The sequence below is a fragment of the Salvelinus fontinalis genome, chromosome 12 (genome assembly GCF_029448725.1).
Source record: "Salvelinus fontinalis isolate EN_2023a chromosome 12, ASM2944872v1, whole genome shotgun sequence".
NCBI classification, from domain to species: domain Eukaryota; kingdom Metazoa; phylum Chordata; class Actinopteri; order Salmoniformes; family Salmonidae; genus Salvelinus; species Salvelinus fontinalis.
The window spans coordinates 32,901,987-32,923,371 of record NC_074676.1 but is presented as its reverse complement, the minus strand read 5'-3'; the positions used below and the strand labels follow the sequence as shown (position 1 = coordinate 32,923,371).

The 21,385-nt window shown below is 40.1% G+C and overlaps 1 protein-coding gene across 5 annotated transcripts in view; it reads right to left on the bottom strand.

The window, feature by feature from the left end:
* The window catches only part of LOC129867203 (kelch-like protein 25), a 51,547-nt gene that overhangs the window by 15,309 nt on the left and 14,853 nt on the right, over positions 1–21,385 (bottom strand). For 2 of the 5 annotated variants that reach the window (XR_008761589.1, XR_008761587.1), the window contains exon 3: positions 3,025–3,215. The exons of the other annotated variants lie outside the window; for them this stretch is intronic. The gene's annotated coding sequence lies outside the window, so the exon portion shown is untranslated. The remainder of the gene's footprint in view (positions 1–3,024; positions 3,216–21,385) is intronic. 5 annotated transcript variants of the gene reach the window in all.

Below are 21,385 nucleotides of genomic sequence, written 5' to 3'. Positions count from 1 at the left end.
AACTAAACATGGTGGTGTTCGCCTTAGTAATCTCATTAGGATAAAGACCTCCTCCATTCCTGCCATTATTGAAAGAGATTGTGATACCTCACATCTCAATACGGTTACTTAATGTTACATCCCTCACTTCCAAGGCAGTTATAGTCAATGAACTAAAGGCTGATCATAATCTTGATGTGATTGGCCTGACAAACATGGCTTAAGCCTGATGAATATACAGTGTTAAATGAGGCCTCACCTCCTGGTTACACTAGTGACCATATAGCCCACACATCCCAGAAAGTCAGAGGTTTTGCTAACATTTACGATAGCACATTTCAATTTACAAAAAAAACCTGACGTTTGTGTCTCTTGAGCTTCTAGTCATGAAATCTATGCAGCCTACTCAATCACTTTTTATAGCTACTGTTTACAGGCCCCCTGGGCCATATACAGCGTTCCTCACCGAGTTCCTACCGGACCTTGTAGTCATAGCAGATTAAAGTCACGAAAAATGTGAATATTATTTTCACATGGAAAAGTCCACAGACCCACTCCAAGGTTTTCGGAGCCATCATCGACTCAGTGGGTTTTGTCCAACATGTCTCTGGACGTACTCACTGCCACAGTCATACTTTGGACCTAGTTTTGTCGCATGGAATAAATGTTTTGGATCTTAATGTTTTTCCTCATAATCCTGGACTATCGGACCACCATTTTATTATGTTTGTAATCGCAACAAATAATCTGCTCAGATACCAACCAAGGATCATCAAAAGTCGTACTTTAAATTCTCAGACAACCCAAAGATTCCTAGATGCCCTACCAGACCCCTGCCACCCACCCAAGGACATCAAAGTACAAAAATCAGTTAACCATTTAACTGAGGAACTCAATTTCACCTTGCGCAATACCCTAGATGAGTCGCACCCCTAAAAACATTTGTCTTAAGAAACTAGCTCCCTGATATACAGAAAATACCCAAGCTCTGAAGCAAGCTTCCAGAAAATTGGAACGGAAATGGCTCTACACCAAATTGGAAGTCTTCCGACTAGCTTGGAAAGACAGTACTGTGCAGTACCAACTTAATTGAGGAAAATAAGAACAATCCAAAATGTATTTTTGATACTGTCGCAAAGCTAACTAAAAGCAGCATTCCCCAAGAGAGGATGGCTTTCACTTCAACAGTGATAAATTCATGAACTTCTTTGATGAAAAGATCATGATCATTAGAAAGCAAATTACAGACTCCTATTTAAATATGGGTATGCATCCAAAGCTCAGCTGTCCTGAGTCTGACAGGATCTAGGATCAAGGGAGACACTCAAGTTATGTACTAGATCTCTAGACACATTGATGAAAATAATCATGGCCTCTAAACCTTCAAGCTGCATATTGGACCCTATTCCAACTAAACTACTGAAAGAGCTGCTTCCTGTGCTCTGCCCTCCTATGTTGAACATAATAAATGGCTCTCTATCCACCGGATGTGTACCAAACTCACTAAAAAAGTGGCAGTAATAAAGCCTCTTGAAAAAGCCAAACCGTGACCCAGAAAATATAAAAAACTATTGGCCTATATCAAATCTCCCATTCCTCTCAAAACATTTTGAAAAAGCTGTTGCACAGCAACTGACTGCCTTCCTGAAGACTAACAATGTATACGAAACACTTCAGTCTGGTTTTAGACCCCATCATAGCACTGAGACGGCACTTCTGAAGGTGGTCATTTAGCTTTTAATGGTATCAGACCGAGGCTCTGCATCTGTCCTCGTGCTCCTAGACCTTAGTGAAGAAACAGAGATCTGTTGAATCTGACAATTAATCTTGATGGTTGTACAGTCGTCTCAAATAAAACTGAAGGACCTCGGCATTACTCTGAACCCTGATCTCTCTTTTGACGAACATATCAAGACTGTTTCAAGGACAGCTTTTTTCCATCTACGTAACATTGCAAAAAATCTGAAACTTTCTGTCCAAAAATGACGACGAAAAACTTATCCATTCTTTTGTCACTTCTAGGTTAGACTACTGAAATTCTCTACTCTCCGGCTACCCGGAAAAAGCACTAAATAAACTTCAGTTAGTGCTAAACATGGCTGCTAGAATCTTGACTAGAACCAAAAAATGTGATCATATTACTCCAGTGCTAGGCTCTCTACACCGGCTTCCTGTTAAGGCAAGGGCTGAGTTCAAGGTTTTACTGCTAACCTAGCCAGCCATAGCTTTCCACCAGCACCGTACCATCCTCCAGTCCAACCAGCTGTGCGACGTTGACCTTACAGTGCTGTCCTTCACAACACTAGCAATCTCAGACAAAGTGTTCACTCTGGTCTTTCTGAAGCGCCGCTTGATGAGGCCGAAGCACCAGCCGGGGGCAAACTTGGTGAGTTTTGATAACTGTATTTCATTTTTTTTTTGGTGACTATGACTGTGGATTAGAGTCAGGCGTATTCTACTGATTGATGCTGGAAGACAAATTCCAGATAAATATTTTTGCCTTATTATATAATAGATGCGAAATGGCATTCTGAGGTATCACTACACAGTTCATACAGGGAATGTTAGCTACTGTAGCTAGCCAGCCATCTAACGTCAGCTGGCTAGCTAACAGCACGCTTTAACTAGCAATACAAACCGATTGTCATAGCTAGCTAAAGTTATCCAATAGGTTCAATGTTAGCTAGCTAACATTTGGCTCTAACTAGCAATGCGGAATGGCATTCTGAGAACTACACCAACGTTACACACACACACACGTTAATGTTAGCTAGCAAACAGCAAGCTTTAAATTGGGGCATTTTGTTTAGACGTCACATTAAGTAGCTAAAATATGAAATATAATCCCAATCCATAGAGTAACGTTACTAGCAATACAAACCAATTGTCATAGCAAGCTAAAGTTAACAAAGAACCTAACGTTATTTGGTTAGCAGGCCAGCCATCGAACTCCAGCTGGCTAGCTAACAGCAAGCTTTAGCTTGCAATTCAAATGTTAACAAAATTAGAAATGTATAATGTCTGAATCTGTAGCTAGATTCTTACCTGTATAAATGGATGAAAGCTTCATGGCAGACTACAACCCCTGTGTTTCCGTTTAGCTCGCACAGCTTGTTTGGCCGGTTGTGTTCCACCGATTTCAAAACGTGTTATTTTCAGAGAGAGTCAGCATTGCATGGCACGATCGTCATCCAGAAGTTTGTCCATCACAACTTTATCCCACTGACCTTTAGCATCTGATAAATTCAGGGCAGCAATGTTATTGAGAGCATTAGCAACATATTTGCAGTTCTCCATAGTTAAATCTTTCCAAAACTGCATTACGAGCAGCTCATTATATAGAAAAGATGCAACACTGCAGACCAATCCACACTCACATGCATGTCCAGCCCACTCGTTATCTCAGCCAATCATGGCTAGCGGGAAGGTTGCTGTCTTTGTGTCTAAACCAAATAGGCTCGTAATTCAACAATTTTATTCGTATTTAGAGGACAAAAAAGTTTGATATTAAAAAAGGCACATGAAAGTTCACATTCCACACATTCACATTACAGTCTGTAAGCCATTCAGTCACTACTATAGGATGTACACACACGTCAGTAAGCCATTCAGTCTTTACTATAAGATGACGTGTCCATAACAGTAAGATTTTTCCCATGTTTTGAGAAATGCTCATTTCATGTCATGCTTCCTTTCCATTTCTAGATATCAAAAAAAAAAAAATGTAATCAAGAAAACTCAAGATCTGACAAAGCAACATGAAAAGAAAGCACAGTGGCGGGAAAACGCAAAAGGTATTACAGAAAAAATAAACATCTAAAAGCTGTATTGGACATAATACCATCAAGCGAGGAAGACGAAACACTTCATGTTCAAGAAGCAAAATGAAGTTATTCAAAATCTTCAAGAAGACACAGCCTCAAGAGAACAGCCATTCTCACCTCAGCAGCCATCAACTCAACTCCTAAAAGAAGAGACACCAGGAACAATGAAGACATCTACCCCAAAGGACTCACCCAGAAAGAGGAACCGAAGAAAGAAAACAAATCAAAATTGAGGTCAAAGTTGCACTACACAGAAAAGCTGCTGGAGAAGACCAAAGAGATTGTCAACCTAAAGAATAGACTTGAGATGATGGCCAAGAGGAAGCAGGTAATTGACAACATGGAAGGCAGATAGGTCCAAAAGAAAACTACAAAGAGAGGTCATCAGAGAACATTATCCAGTAACAGCCAGAGAAGACTAATGTGCAAACTCATTAGCCACTTCTTTCATCAAGATGAAGTCTCCACTGTAATAAATGGTAAATCCGGAGAAATTCCGAAAGAGCCAGACATTCCATAAGAGAGCCCGGACGGACACTATGGAAGATTTGTCTGAGAATTCAAGGCACAACCTTTCAAAAGGCTCTACTTGCACATCATCATCTGCACATCCATCACTCCAGTGTTAATGCTAAATTGTAATTATTTCACCTCTATGGCCTATTTATTGCCTTACCTCCCTAATCTTCTACATTTGCACACACTGTACATAGATTTTTCTATTGTGTTATTGACTGTACGTTTGTGTAACTCTTGTTGTCTCACTGCTTTGCTTTATCTTGGCCAGGTTGCAGTTGTAAATGAGAACGTGTTCTCAACTGGCCTACCTGGTTAAAATGAAGGTGCAATAAAAAACATCTTTAAACTTAAGCCACTTTGGATTGGCCAGAAAAGAGTCAGACAGAAACATGTGCTTGCAAAACGCATGAAAACTTTGGCTGAAAGATAAAGCTGCACCAGAGCTTGGGGTCATAGACACATCATCAAGGGACACTGTACAGGCCAGTGTGTGTGTAGTGACAATGACATGTGCTCTAATGTTTTTGTATGCGTTTTGTTTTTAGCCTGTTTGTTATGTACTTTTGAAGCACTGCAAAATGAAATTGATTTAACTTAAATCCATGGTTGTGCCAATATGATCTCATTTTCTACATTAAAATGTCATGTTTTTAACCATACCTCAGTATCATTACCAAAATCAACCTCATTTCCTAACCTGTGTTCATTTAATTTTAATGAATGGAAAATAGTTCGCTTTTAAATGCATATGCAGAATCTTAGTTACATTCTTTCAGGCTTGCCACATTTTGAAAATATGTCAGGTTTCAATGAAATATCAAAAATATTAGGTTGAAGATGTTGCGGTAATGAGAGAAGTCAGTCAAAATCAAATAATTTTTTATTTAAATATATATTATTTGAGTTTCAAGTAACTTAAATCTATTGTTATTTATTTTTTCATGTGAAAATGTATTAGCTTTCCTAATGGTCTTGACGTTTTCAGACCGTTGCGGTAATGAGATTACGGACTCGTTTTGGAAAATAAGTTAAGGCGTTAAATTGCCAGTAAATGTTTTAAATTAATGCTCAAACACTTCAGACCTTGTTATTAATGCCTAAAAAGGAAATTTGTTGATGCATGTCTTTAAAGATTATGTTTGAAATCAAGATTGTGAGAATCACCCTAGCATACTCATTTAACCAACTTAATTCTGTAATTATAATAAAATGTTGCATTGCTTACAAATCTTCCACGTCGCTTGCTCAAAATGGAGCCTCTGACAGAGCTGCTTTGACTAAGTGACAATTAGAGGTCGATCGATTAAATCGGCTTGGGCGATTAATTAGGGCCGATTTCAAGTTCTCTTAAACGGAAATCAGCATTTTTGGACGCCGATTACATTGCAATCCACGAGGAGACTGCGTGGCAGGCTGACCACCTGTTACGTCAGTGCAGCAAGGAGAAAAGGTAAGTTGCTAGCCAGCATTAAACTTATAAAAAACAATCTTAACATAATCACTAGTTAACTACACATGGTTGATGATATTACTAGTTAACTAGCTTGTCCTGCATTGCAAATAATCAATGCGGTGCCTGTTAATTTATCATCGAATCATAGCCTTCTTCAACTTCACAAAAGCGCATTCGCGAAAAAAGCACAATCATTTCACCAATGTACCTAACCATACATAAACATCAATGCATTTCTTAAAATCAATACACAAGTATATATTTTTTACACCTGCATATTTAGTAAAAGAAATGCATGTTATTAATTAACAGGCAATATTAACTAGGGAAATTGTGTCACTTCTCTTGCGTTCAGTGTAAGCAGAGTCAGGATATATGCAGCAGTTTGGGACAGAATTTTACATAATTATGACATAACACTGAAGGTTGTGCAATGTAACAGCAATATTTATACTTCTGGATGCCACCTGTTCGATAAAATACAGAACGGTTCCGTATTTCACTGAAAGAATAAACGTTTTGTTTTCTAAATGAGTTTCCGGATTTGACCATATTAATGACCTAAGGCTCATATTTCTGTGTGTTTATTATATTATAATTAAGTCTATGATTTGACTGAGCGGTGGTAGGCAGCAGCAGGCTTGTAAGCTTTCATTCAAACAGCACTTTCCTGCGTTTCCCAGCATCTATTCGCAATGCTTGAAGCACAGCACTGTTTATGACTAAGCCTATCAACTCCTGAGATTAGGCTGGCAATACTATAGTGCCCATAAGAATATCCAATAGTCAAAGGTATATGAAATACAAATGGTAAAGAGAAAGTCCTATAATACCTAACCTAAAACTTGTTAACTGGGAATATTGAAGACTCATGTTAAAAGTAAATCAGCTTTCATATGTTCTGAGCAAGGAACTTAAACTTTAGCTTTTTTACATGGCACATATTGCACTTTTAATTTCTCCTCCAACACTGTTTTTGCATTATTTAAACTAAATAGAACATGATTCATTATTTATTTGAAACTATAGATTTTATTCAAGTATTAAAATAAGTGTTCATTCAGTATTGTTGTATTTGTCATTATACATTTCTTTTATTTTTAAAAGTCTGATTAAATCGGAACCGTCTTTTTTTGGTCCTCCAATAATTCGGTATCGGCGTTGAAAAATCATAATCGGTCGACCTCTAGTGACAATAACAAGCTATTTAGAAACGCATAGTCCTTCCTTGTATGTAGCAATGTCACAGAATTGAATACAATTTTAGACAAAGCCTTTTAATTAAAATAGGTATTTATGTTCTCAAATTAGTCTCGCAAGTAAATCGAATACTAACGTCCATTTGGATATGCGAATAACTGTGCCCATCCCTACTTAACCTCTACCGAGCACCTACCCCGGGTCCAGGAGCACCCCCCACACACTGATTAGCATCGCTAGCATAGCGTCACAATTAAATAGTAGCATCTAAATATCATTAAATCACAAGTCCAAGTAACCTAATGAAAGATACAGATCCTGTGAATAACGCCACCATTTCAGATTTTTAAAATGTTTTACAGGGAAGACACAATATGTAAATCTATTAGCTAAACACGTTAGCAAAAATCACCATTTTTCTTGTCCACCATTCTCTCAACACCAGTAGCTATCACCAATTCGGCTAAACTAAGAAATTGATAGCCACTAACCAAGAAAAAACCTCCTCAGATGACAGTCTGATAACATATTTATGGTATAGGATAGGTTTTGTTAGAAAAATGTGCATATTTCAGGTAGATGTCATAGGTTACAATTGCACCCACCGTCACAAATGGACTAGAATAACTACATAGAGCAACGTGTTTACCTACTTACTAATCATCAAACATTTCGTAAAAATACACAGCATACACGAATCGAAAGACACAGATCATGTGAATACAGACAATATTTCAGATTTTCTAAGTGTCTTACAGCGAAAACACAATAAATCGTTATATTAGCATACCACATATGCAAACGTTACCAGAGCATTGATTCTAGCCAAAGACAGCGATAACGTAAACATCGCCAAAATATATTAATTTTTTCACTAACCTTCTCAGAATTCTTCCGATGACACTCCTGTAACATCACATTACACAATCCATATAGAGTTTGATCGAAAATGTGCATATTTAGCGGCACAAATCGTGCTTACACAATGGAAATACTGTCCAACTACTCAAGCAATCTGCCCGGCAGCATCATGATAATACAACTATTTTTATCGAAAACTATTCATAAACTTGACTAAAAAAATACAGGTTGGCCATGAAATGAAAGATGCATTAGTTATTAATGCAACCGCTAAGTTAGATTTTTAAAATTAACGTTACTAGACATTCAGTGTGCGTTACAGACAGACTAGTGCCGCAATAACTGCGTCACCATTTACCATTATTGAGTTTACATTTTTCCACATAAAAATGGAATAACATCATAAATAGCTCTTACTTTTCGACGAGCTTCCATCAGAATCTTGGCCAAGTGGTACTTTTGTCCAAAAGAATCGTTGCTTGGTTGTAAAACGTTGCATTCAACTTCTGATGTAGCAGCTAACTATAGCTAACAATTGCTAACATTAGCTAACGTGTCCAAATCCTCAATACGCAATACTGAGGAAATTCCGAAAAATAGCAATATACTCGCATAATCTGATATAACTCGGTTTCAAATAGCTTCGTTATGATGTTTCTAACACCTATATCAAATTAAATTACAGAATGATATATCTAAAGTTCATTACTGAACGCTCGAAAATGGCATGCCCAGGTCTCTCTGTGCGTAAAGTTCAACGTCGAAAAGATGGCGCACCTCACTCCTTGGTGTTTTATAACCTCTGAGAGCTACGCAGAAAGCCCATTCCACTTCTCATTGGTTACTGACATCCAGGGGAAGGCGGGTGCAGTTCGTGTCGTTCCATAGGATACACACCCCTTTAAACTGAACTGAGATCAGAGCTTCGCTCTCAGACCTCCGCAAAACCTGTCATGGATTTCGCTGTAGAAAAAGTTCTGTTCCACTCAGAGACATAATTCAAACGGCTATAGAAACTAGATAGTTTTTTCTATCCAATAATAACAATAATATGCATATTGTACGATCAAGAATTGAGTAGGAAGCCGTTTCATCTGTAGAGACAATTATGCTAATTTGAAACAGCACCCCCTATAGTCGCAAGAAGTTAAACAGCATCGAACAAGAAATTATACGATGAGTTTTGCTTTTTCTGTTGATGAAATGGGTTAAAGCACTTTAGAGGATAATATTTATGAATAATCCTGGAGATTTAACCTTCAAAGTTAGACTGTCAGAAGCTGGACTGCATTCCTTTACTATCAAAAGGAGTAAAAGGCGGAAGACAGTCAATTACCTTTTAACTTGTTCTGTATCAACCTACTATTGTTTATGGCTCAGACAATATGGAACATGCCCTGGAAGTTGAGACCAATAAGGTTTCATTAACAAGTCTATCAATGCTTTGTATTTTTAACATCTCTGCACATCCTGCTTTCACACCCCACACAGAGTGTGGAAGAAAGGCAATTTTCTTTAAAGAAGAAACAATAGCGGATTTGGCATATCACCGGTTCCTGGTAATTGTATGATGAAGGATCTCAGCCTCCTATTACAGTGTGCTGTGTAACGGCTCATGATATCCTTATCTGGACACCGGTCTAGACTGGAGCAGAATGAACATAGCTCTGCTGCATAATGCGATAAGGTTTGAAATTTCAGGGCGGATAGGGATAGTAACGAGCCAGTGGATTCCAGGAAAGGGAAGTTCAGTGCAATGCCATGTCAGCCTGTTCAGATTACTGTCAATTTACATAGGGCAGGCTGAACAAGCAACGCCTAGATCCTCCTATTCTGGTGAGAGGAAGCTGTGTTTAATGTATGTAGACAGGGTTTGTGGGAGAGTCTAGTATGCTCTCAGTTCCCTGTGTCTAGCTACCAGCTGCATGGCGTTAGTTGGAGCACCAGTACATTGGGCCAAAACACCATGTTTCCTGCGACAGTAACATGTGCCACAGAGATCAGATTAATATCCACAAAATATGATGTAGTGCCTCTGCAACAGCCACACAATTAGCTGGTTTAGTCTTTCTGGAAGCAGGGGGTACTGGTTGGCATGGTGTCACTACTGCTTGTTCTGGCAAATTAACTGGATTACTGATCTAGGCACAGTCACAATGCAGCTACCCAATACAATCCCTCTGGACTGGAGGTAAAAGAAGCAGTAACATAAGTGTACCATGCTTTCAAACACAATGTCACGTGGTGGGACTGGGACACACATGGAGCTGCAATATGCAACTTTTTGGGTGTCCCGACCAAATTCACATAGAAGTATGTGTTATAGAGCTTTAATTCTCATTGAAAGCAACATAAGTACAATATCTATTGCCATTTCTATGCTTCCGTTAAGTCTAGTTTGAGTCTTAACCTGGTTTAAAAAACTGAAAGTAAAAACAGCTGGAAAATATATTTCACAGCGGTTTACATGGTGCAATGATGCCACACCAGGGGTGTCCAACCCTGTTCCTGGAGAACTACCTTCCTGTTTTGTTTTTGATCCAACCACAGTTGTAACTAACCGGATTCAGCTTATCAACCAGCTAATTATTAGAGTCGGGTGTGCTAGACTAGGGTTGGAGTGAAAACCTACAGGAACATAGCTCTCCAGGAACCGGCTCTACACTATACTTGCTTTTTTAGTCAAACTGAAAGTAGGTGAACTATTAGAATTTTAGCAACCAGGAAATGGCAGAGCAATTTCTGCATAGTGCATCTTACTAGCAAAGCTCCGCCGGTGCCATGTAAATTGTTGGTCCCAGGTTTTATAACTGAAATAAACAATCCCAGAAATGTTCCATATGCCCAAAAATGTTATTCCTCTCAAATTTTGTGCACATTTGTCAAGATAATCCATCCCCATGACAGGTGTGGCATATCAAGAAGCTGATTAAACGGCATGATCATTACACAGGTGCCTCTTGTGCTGGGGACAAGAGGCCAATTTAAAAATGTGCAGTTGTAACAATGCCACAGATGTCAAGATGAGGGAGCGTGCAATTGGCATGCTGACAGCAGCAAAGTCCACCAGAAATGTTGCCAAAATTTCCCTACCATAAGACTACTCCAATGTCATTTTAGAAAATTAGGCAGCATCTCCAACCGGCCTCACAACCACATGTACCCACACCAGCCCAGGACCTCCACATCCAGGTTCTTGATCTGCGGGATCTTCTGAGTCCAGCCACCTGGACAGCTGATGAAACTGAAGAATGTTTGTCTGTAATAAAGCCCTTGTGTGGGCAAAGAAAAATAATTGATTGGCTGGGCTTGCTCCCCAGTGCGTAAGCCAGTATCCCAATTGAAATGGACTGATATCCTTGCGATCAGCCATAACACAAAGCTGAAAGTAATACCTTTCAAAAAAATAGCAACAACACTTTATTACGGATGGCTGAGAACTGTCACAGTATGGTCAGACTTTACTGACCAAATGATTGATACTTGCAAAACAGAGATTATACAGCTTTTAAAAAAGGAGAACTCACCCCAGTCATCATTCACTTGGAAAGGTTTTGACAAACTGACTACTTGGAAAAGTAGCATCCTATAAATGGTGCCACATTGAGCTCTTCAGTACGGGCCATTCTACTTCCAATGTTTGTCTACGGAGAGTGGATGGGCGTGTGCTCAATGTTATACACAGGTCAGCAACAGCTGGGGCTGAAATAGCTAAATCCACTAATTTGAAGGGGTGTTCACAATTTTGGCCATGCATCTCAGTGCTAGAGGCGTCACAATAGACCGGCTGTGATGCAGCCTGCATTCAAACCATGAACTGCAGTGACACCTCTTGCACTGCGATGCAGTGCCTTAGACCGCTGCGCCACTCGGGAGCCCAAAATATATAAATCTATTGAGCTCACATGCAACGAATGAATCGATTGTGGTGAGATATGATTAAGCACCTCAATGGATCGTAAAGGAAATCACTCATGCACTTATGGAGATCACAAATATCATGGATACATTAGAACTAGTGGATATATGGAGGCTGAAAAACCCTGACCTAGTGAGATATACATGGGAGGCTTAACTTCTCTAGGATAGGGGGCAGCATTTAGAATTTTGGATGAAAAGCGTGCCCAAATTACACTGTCTGCTACTCATGCCCAAAAGCTAAGATATGCATATTATTAGATTTGGATAGAAAACACTGAAGTTTCTAAAAAAGTTTGAATCATGTCTGTGACTACTAGAACTTATTTGGCAGGTGAAACCCCGAAAACAAACCATTCAAATTTTTTTGTTTTTTTGAGGTTACTCTTTTCAATGGGAATCCAGATTTCTAAGGGACCATCTTGCAGTTCCTATCACTTCCACTGGATGTCAACAATTGGTTGAGGTTTTTCCTTTAAGAAATTAAGTAACACTGTTCAGAATGAGAGTAGAGGGAAGTGTACTCTGTTAGAGGCGCGTGACCTGAAAGCTAGCTACACTTTGTTTTCCTCCGGTATTGAACACAGTATATCCCGTCTTCAATTTCATCGATTATTTACGTTAAGAAATACCTAAAGTTGTATTACAAAATTAGTTTGAACTGTTTGGAAAAAGCTTACAGGTAATTTTGTAGTCATGTTGGAACAGGTGTTTTTCTGGATCAAACGGGCCAAATAAATTGACATTTTGGATATACAGTGGGGAGAACAAGTATTTGATACACTGCCGATTTTGCTGTATTAACTGCACTTGTTGGAACTTGTTACCTGTATAAAAGACCTGTCCACACAATAAAACAGACTCCAAACTCTCCACAATGGCCAAGACCAGAGTGCTGTGTAAGGACATCAGGGATAAAATTGTAGACCTGCACAAGGCTGGGATGGGCTACAGGACAATAGGCAAGCAGCTTGGTGAGAAGGCAACAACTGTTGGCGCAATTATTAGAAAATGGAATAAGTTCAAGATGACGGTCAATCACCCTCGGTCTGGGGCTCCATGCAAGATCTCACCTCGTGGGGCATCAATGATCATGAGGAAGGTGAGGGATCAGCCCAGAACTACACGGCAGGATCTGGTCAATGACCTGAAGAGAGCTGGGACCACAGTCTCAAAGAAAACCATTAGTAACACACTACGCCGTCATGGATTAAAATCCTGCAGCGCATGCAAGGTCCCCCTGCGCAAGCCAGCGCATGTCCAGGCCCGTCTGAAGTTTGCCAATGACCATCTGGATGATCCAGAGGAGGAATGGGAGAAGGTCATGTGGTCTGATGACAGAAATAGAGCTTTTTGGTCTAAACTCCACTCGCCGTGTTTGGAGGAAGAAGAAGGATGAGTACAACCCCAAGAACACTATCCCAACCGTGAAGTATGGAGGTGGAAACATCATTCTTTGGGGATGCTTTTCTGCAAAGGGGACAGGACGACTGCACCGTATTGAGGGAAGGATGGATGGGGCCATGTATAGTGAGATCTTGGCCAACAACCTCCTTCCCTCAGTAAGAGCATTGAAGAAGGGTCGTGGCTGGGTCTTCCAGCATGACAACGACCCGAAACACACAGCCAGGGCAACTAAGGAGTGGCTCCGTAAGAAGCATCTCAAGGTCCTGGAGTGGCCTAGCCAGTCTCCAGACCTGAACCCAATAGAAAATCTTTGGAGGGAGCTGAAAGTCCGTATTGCCCAGAGACAGCCCCGAAACCTGAAGGATCTGGAGAAGGTCTGTATGGAGGAGTGGGCCAAAATCCCTGCTGCAGTGTGTGCAAACCTGGTCAAGAACTACAGGAAACGTATGATCTGTAATTGCAAACAAAGGTTTCTGTACTAAATATCAAGTTCTGCTTTTCTGATGCATCAAATACTTATGTCATGCAATAAAATGCTAATTAATTACTTAAATCATACAATGCGATTTTGGATTTTTGTTTTAGATTCCGTCTCTCACAGTTGAAGTGTACCTATGATAAAAATTAGACCTCTACATGCTTTGTAAGTAGGAAAACCTGCAAAAACGGCAGTGTAACAAATACTTGTTCTCCCCACTGTATAAATCGACGGAATTAAATCGAACAAAAAGGACAATGTGATGTTTATGGGACATAGTGCCAACAGAAGCTCGTCAAAGGTAAGGCATTAATTCTATTTTTATTTATGCGTTTTGTGTCGCGCCTGCAGGGTTGAAATATGCTTTTCTCTCTTTGTTTACCATTGTGCTATCCTCAGATATTAGCATTCTTTGCTTTCGCCGAAAAGCCTATTTGAATTCTGAAATGTTGGCTGGATTCACAACCAGTGTAACTTTAAATTTGTTAAGTTTCATGTGTGATTTCATGAAAGTTTGATTTTTACAGTATTTAATTTGGTGCTCTGCATTTTCTCTGGCTTTTTGCCAAGTTAGACAGAATCGTCCTGCCTAAACTCAGATTTTTGAATATAAATATGAACTTTACCTTACAAAACATACATGTATTGTGAAACATGAAGTCCTATGAGTGTCGGGGGGTAGTTTGTGTCAGGGGGCTAGGGTCAGTTGGTTATACCTGGAGTACTTCTCCTGTCTTATCCAGTGTCCTGTGTGAATTTAAGTATGCTTTCTCTAATTCTCTCGTTCTCTCTTTCTCTCTGAGAACCTGAGCCCTAGGACCATACGTCAGGACTACCGGGCATGACGACTCCCTGCTGCCCCCAGTCCGCCTGGCCTTGCTGCTATTCCAGTTTCAACGGTTCTGCCTGCGGTTACGGAACCCCTACCTGTCCCAGACCTGCTGTTTTCAACTCTTAATGATCGGCTATGAAAAGCCAATAGATTTATTCCTGATTATTATTTGACCATGCTTGTCATTTATGAACATTTTGAAAATCTTGGCTCTCTAATTTTCTCCTCTCTTTCTTTCTCTCGGAGGACCTGAGCCCTGGGACCATACGTCGGGACTGCCGGGCGTGGTGGCTCCTTGCTGTCCCCAGGCCGCCTGGCCTTGCTGCTGTTCTGCCTGCGGTTATGGAACCGCCACCTGTCCCAGACCTGTTGTTTTTCAACTCTTAATGATCGGCTATGAAAAGCCAACTGAATATTATTCATGATTATTATTTGACCATGCTTGTCACTTATGAACATTTTTGAACATCTTGGCATAGTTCTGTTATAATCTCCACCCGGCACAGCCAGAAGAGGACTGGCCACCCCTCATAGCCTGGTTCCTCTCTAGGTTTTGGCCTTTCTAGGGAGTTTTTCCTAGCCACCGTGCTTCTACACCTGCATTCTAGCTGTTTGGGGTTTTAGGCTGGGTCTCTGTACAGCACTTCGAGACATTAGCTGATGTACGAAGGGCTATATAAAATAAACTTGATTGATTGAGTGTCATCTGATGAAGATCAAAGGTTAGTGATAAATTCTCTATTTCTGCTTTTTGTTACTCCTCTCTTTGGCTGGAAAAATGTGTTTTGTGGCTATCTACTGACCCAAACGTTTGGTTTGCTGTCGCCGTAAATCCTTTTTGAAATCAGACATGTTGGCTGGATTCACAACAAGGGTAGCTTTAAAATGTGATTTCATTAAAGTTTGATTTTTAATAGTAATATTTGAATTGGGATCTCTGCATTTTTACTGGCTTTTGGCCAAGTGGGACGGTAGCGTCCCACATATCCTAGAGAAGTTAAGGTACATGAAAGTTTACATGTTCCATAAGGCATCTGCCAAAAAACGCATTTTGATTTAAAAAAAGTTTACATTCAAACGGCTCTCCTGTGAAGTGGTGACCAGCAACATACGCCTAGATTCCTGGAACGGGTCACAAATGTGGAAAACTTCAAGGGGTCTGAATACTTTCCGAAGGCACTGTATTATGCGACACTTGTCATGAGGTTTTAGTCCAGAGAGGCTAGAAAAGCGAGCAAGATATCCAAAGACTGTGCAGAATCACAGAATGCAGACTTAAGAGCTTTTGTTTTTAACCTTGGATTTCTAACACCTTGATGTTCTTGTTGCACTTAATTTTAATAGCTAGCATTTATGGCCATAATAGATATGGAGACAACTGACAGCCTTGTTTAACTCCTCTTAAAATACTTTGACAATTTATTTACTATTTTACACCTGGGGTTGCTGTACATAGTTGGTTAAAGTTATGAGATTCACTGAAATTAAAGTAATCCAGGCATTTTTTAAATATAAATTCAGTCGTACTTTATCAAACGCCTTTTCGAAATCTTTCATAATGTTCCATTATTTCAAGTAATTGTCGTATCTCTCAAATATGTCATCCATGTAAAACAAACCTGTCTACCAGATATTGTTCATCTTGATCAATCTTTCTTTATTCTGTGCTATGCATTTTGCAGGATTTTCACATCACAACATTGTTTTTTTTAAATAAAATGTACTGGATTTTTACTTACCACCTGCATCCTGTTTCAGTAGTAATGAAATCAGACCTTGAATACCTGAAAGGTCTACCATTTTCCTTAGAGTAATTAAACATGTTAATAATAGATCTTTGAGTACATCAAAGGTCTGCTATACCGCTACTGGTATACCCTCAAGCCCTGGTTTTTCCAGACTGAAAATATTTAATTGCCGCAAGTTCCTCCTGTAAGTTGGCCTTCACACAGGTCTTTCTGTAAATGGTGTTAATTTGACGTTTATTATTTTGAAAGAAATAACGAAGCTAAGTGGCGAAGGAGACTGAAAAGGAAACATGCTTCAAATATTTTGCTTCCTCTTTCAAAATATAATTTGTTGAATCATGGATGACTTATTTGTAACGATTCTGTAAATTATTTTTGGTAGCATTTCTATGTTGAAGATTAAAGAGATGGTAAAATGCATATTTTCCATCCAATTCGCTTTATATTTTGTATTAAACTCAGCAATAAAAGAAACGTCTCTTTTGCTGGACCCTTTCTTTCAAAGACAATTCGTAAAAATCCAAATAAATTCACAGATCTCATTGTAAAGGGTTTAAACACCGTATACCATGCTTGCTCAATGAACCATAAACAATGAATGAACATGCACCTATGGAACGGTTGTTAAGACACTAACCGCTTACAGACAATAGGCAATTAAGGTCAGTTATGAAAACTTAGGATAGTAAAGAGGCCTTTTTACTGACTCTGAAAAACAACCAAAAGAATGATGCCCAGGGTCCCTGATCATCTGCGTTAACGTGCCTTAGGCATGCTGCATAGAGGCATGAGGACTGCAGATGTGGACAGGGCAATAAATTGCATTGTCCGTACTCTGAGACGCCGAAGACAGCGCTACAGGGAGACTGCGAGGACGATCAGCTGTCCGTCCTCGCATTGGCAAACCATGTGTAACACCTGCTCTTGATCGGTACATCTGAACATCACACCTGCCATACTAGTACAAGAAGACAACAGGCTGAGTTACACCAGGAACACACAATTCCTCCATCAGTGCTCAGACTGTACGTAATAGGCTGAGAGGCTGGACTGAGGGCTTGTAGGCCTGTTGTAAGGCAGGTCCTCACCAGACATCACCGGAAACAACGTTGCCTATGGGCACAAACCCACCGTCGCTGGACCAGACAGGACTGGCAAAAAGTGCTCTTCAATGAGTCGCGGTTGTGTCTCACCAGGGGTGAGGGTCAGATCCCCGTTTATCGTCGAAGGAATGAGCGTTACACCGGGGCCTGTACTCTGGAGCGGGATTGATTTGGAGGTGGAGGGTGCGTCATGGTCTGGGGCGGTGTGTCACAGCATTATCAGACTGTCTGCAATGACAAGCTCAATCTCAACACTGTGCGTTACAGGGAAGACATCCTCCTCCCTCATGTGGTACCCTTCCTGCAGGCTCATCCTGACATGACCCTCCAGCATGACAATGCCACCAGCCATACTGCTCGTTCTGTGCGTGATTTCCTGCAAGACAGGAATGTCAGTGTTCTGCCATGGCCAGCGAAGAGCCCGGATCTCAATCCAATTGAGTATCTGGGACCGGTTGGATCGGAGGGTGAGGGCTAGGGCCATTCCCCCCAGAAATGTCCGGGAACTTGCAGGTGCCTTGGTGGAAGAGTGGGGAAACGTCTCACAGCAAGAACTGGCAAATCTGGTGCAGTCCATGAGGAGATGCACTGCAGTACTTAATGCAGCTGGTGGCCCCACCAGATACTGACTTACTTTGGGTTTCAACCCCCCCCTTTGTTCAGGGACACATTCCATTTCTGTTAGTCACATGTCTGTGGAACTTGTTCAGTTTATGTCTCAGTTGTTGAATCTTATGTTCATACAAATATTTACACATGTTAAGTTTGCTGATTGATGTATGGCATAAATAGATCTCAGCTCTGTAGACTTTGCTGAGAAGAGACAAGCACTAGATCATTTATTCTGATATTGACCCTACGTAGCATGTTTCTGGTCACAGCTTCAGGACTGGTAAAAAAAAAAAAAAAAAACAGGCCTACTCAGATGTGGCGGTAATTAATGCCCTTGCAGTGTTCAATGTAGAATTGTTACTCAATTTAGAAAATGCAAGGAATGGGCATAACCTAAATTGAATGTGTGTATATCGAAAAGAGATTTGTTTGTAACCCTCAACTTGCCAAATTAAGCCCAGTTTCAAATAATAACTGAGACGTGAATCACGTCGCAACATTCTGTTATGACATGGGTTTTTTTACTATAAAATAGGAGTCTTGACCATAAGAGCCCAGGAAACAAGTGTTTTGTCTACCAAATTAATAAAACAAGCACCACACAGCTGAGGTTACTACCTTTTTGAAGATTGTGTGCCACGACATACCCAGTTGATATTACGGTTTCAATAATTTTATCTTAAAATGGCATGTATTTTTCTTCACCCTTCCCAGAGTACTTGTGGGGGGGGGGGTGTACTCGAACAGTCAAAAGGTCAAATGCCTATCCCGAGCAGACAGAAAATCCACAGAGATGAGATGATTTGGGATTAAATAATGAAGTCATGAAACAAATGTAATATACACAACTGACATTTTTGTAAAGTAATGTGAATTAATTATGGTTAATTGATAAGCGGTCACTACCATCATGGGACTATTAATTGTTTTATTCTGCGTTACACTATTCAGCCCACAAGAGCACATGTAACTTTTTACATTTATCTTGAAACCAAAGTGTTATAAAATATAGAACAGAAACCAAACCAATATCAAAAAGCACTAACAGTAAAACTAAAAGCAGGTAAATGGTCATGTGTTTAACATTTCCCATTTAGTATTCTCTACAGTGTGGATGCTTGGGGTGGAAAGTTCTGGTGAAAGAACAGGCAGACTGTAGCCTGAGGTGTGTAGCAGCATGGCAGACTCCCTCTGAGGACCATTAACTGTAGTGGAGCTCAGATGTTTGTGATATGACTGACTGGGTGCTGGGCATCTGTCCAACATCTCTGCAACTTTGTCTAATTGCCCAGGGTATTGGTGGTAAACTCAGATTGGTTCATTAAAACCTCCTTAGGCTAGGGGGCACTATTTTTATGTTGGGAAAAATAACATTCACAAGGTAAACAGACTATTTCTCAGGCCCAGATGCTAGAATATGCATATAATTTACAGATTAGGATAGAAAACTAAAGTTTTCAAAACTGTGAAAATATTGTCTTTGAGTATAACAGAACTGATTTTGCCTTTTATTTAGAAAAATCCCTTTTCCATTGCATGCCCCTCCGAGAGTTGTAGCTCGACATTTTCTTTCTCTGTAGTATTGAATAGTTTAGCGTCCGGTTGAAATATTATCGATTATGTATGTTAAAAACAACCTGAGGATTGTTTATAAAAAACATTTGACATGTTTCTACGAACATTACGGATACTTTTTGGAATTTGTCTGCCCTTCAGGACCGGAACGAGCCTGTGGTTTTCTGAACATAACGCACAAAACAAATGGCGGTTTTGGTTATAAAACTAATCTTTATTGAACAAAAAAAACATTTATTGAGTAACTGGGAGTCTCGTGAGTGCAAACATCCAAAGATTATCAAAGGTAAGCGATTAATTTTATTGCTTTTCTGACTTTCGTGACCAAGCTAATTTGCGGCTAGCTGTTCTTACTGTTGTCTAGTGATTGACAGACAGACGCTTGGATTGCTTTCGTTGTAAAGCATATTTTCAAAATCTCACACAAGCTAACCTGTGTTTTGGTATATTTCACATGTGATTTCATGATTATAAATATATATTTTTTTTAAATTTGGCGCTCTGCAATTCAGCGGTTGTTTATGAAAATGATCCCGCTAAAGGGATCCGTGCGTCAAGAGGTTAAAAGACACCATTACTGTATTTCTGTTCAGAATTATGGTCAACCATCATTATATAGTTGCCTCTGGGTCTGAGGTTCATAAAAAAACATGCTTAAAAATATAATAGCATTGGGTGGGAGCAGAAGACCTTTAGTGCAGTGCCTTGATTCATACAGTAATATTTTTATAATTTAACCAGGCAAGTCAGTTAATGACAAATTCTTATTTACAAATGACGGCCTACACCAGCCAAACCCAGACGACGCTGGGCCAATTGTGTGCCGCCCTATGGGACTACCAATCACCGCCGGTTGTGAAAAAACCTGGATTCGAACCAGGGTGTCTGTAGCGACACCTCAAGCACTGAGATGCAGGGCCTTAGACCGCTGTGCCACTCGGGAGTACTGTAACTAGGTTACTTTAGTTTGCTGAGCGTGAAAGCGACCACGATGTTATAGTATTCCCTTAATTTCTGCTCAGGCGTAATTCAATTAAATCTGAACTCACTGTGTAGCCTAACCACTGAGCTGGAAAACCCCCATCTCCAAGCCAGACAGACACACCTCATAGCTTTGACACTTTTTTCCTCTTCCTCCCACAACCAACCACTATAACGTTGTACAGGAAGGAGTCAGCTGTAAGACACACTCAAACCAATAAATACTATCAGCTCAAGGCCCTGTGGGTGACGTTCACAAATATCAGGAATGAGAAGAGGATACAGGCCTTTGTACAGTCACCATTTTGGACTGACGAGAATTCAGCCCTGGGATACAGCTAAGCCGAGAGAGGCATCATCCCTGTGCCAAGAGAGCATTCTAATAGGTCTACACCTCCCTATAGACATTCATTAGATTAAAAACGAAGCGCTTTGGGAGGGCAAAGCCTGTGAGACCAGCACTTTACAGCATTCTTCAGACACACTGGCAGGCCAAATTAAGCCCATCAGTACTCCAGATACATTTTCCATAGTGTTTCTACCATGTTGGTATTGAAAAGGGTTTACCTAGGGGTCATGATAGGGGCTGTACCAAATGTTTGATGTATTATATTAATTGATTATACTTGTTTTATGAATAGAAGGGGAGGGGTTATAAGACCCCACCCTCCTTACATTTATAGGGTCCTAGACTACAGATTAACAATATATACTCATTCTAGAGGTTTAGTATTGTTCCAGTTGTTTTCTAGGCTCTCTGCTTCTTATGAAGCATTTCTGAGAAATAAAATCAACTTGGACATTTACTGCTAAGCTTTTATATAGCTATATAAACAAGAGTTTTAGTGTTGAGTAGGCATGGTTCTGGTCTCAGGAGTAGAAGATAATGACGTAG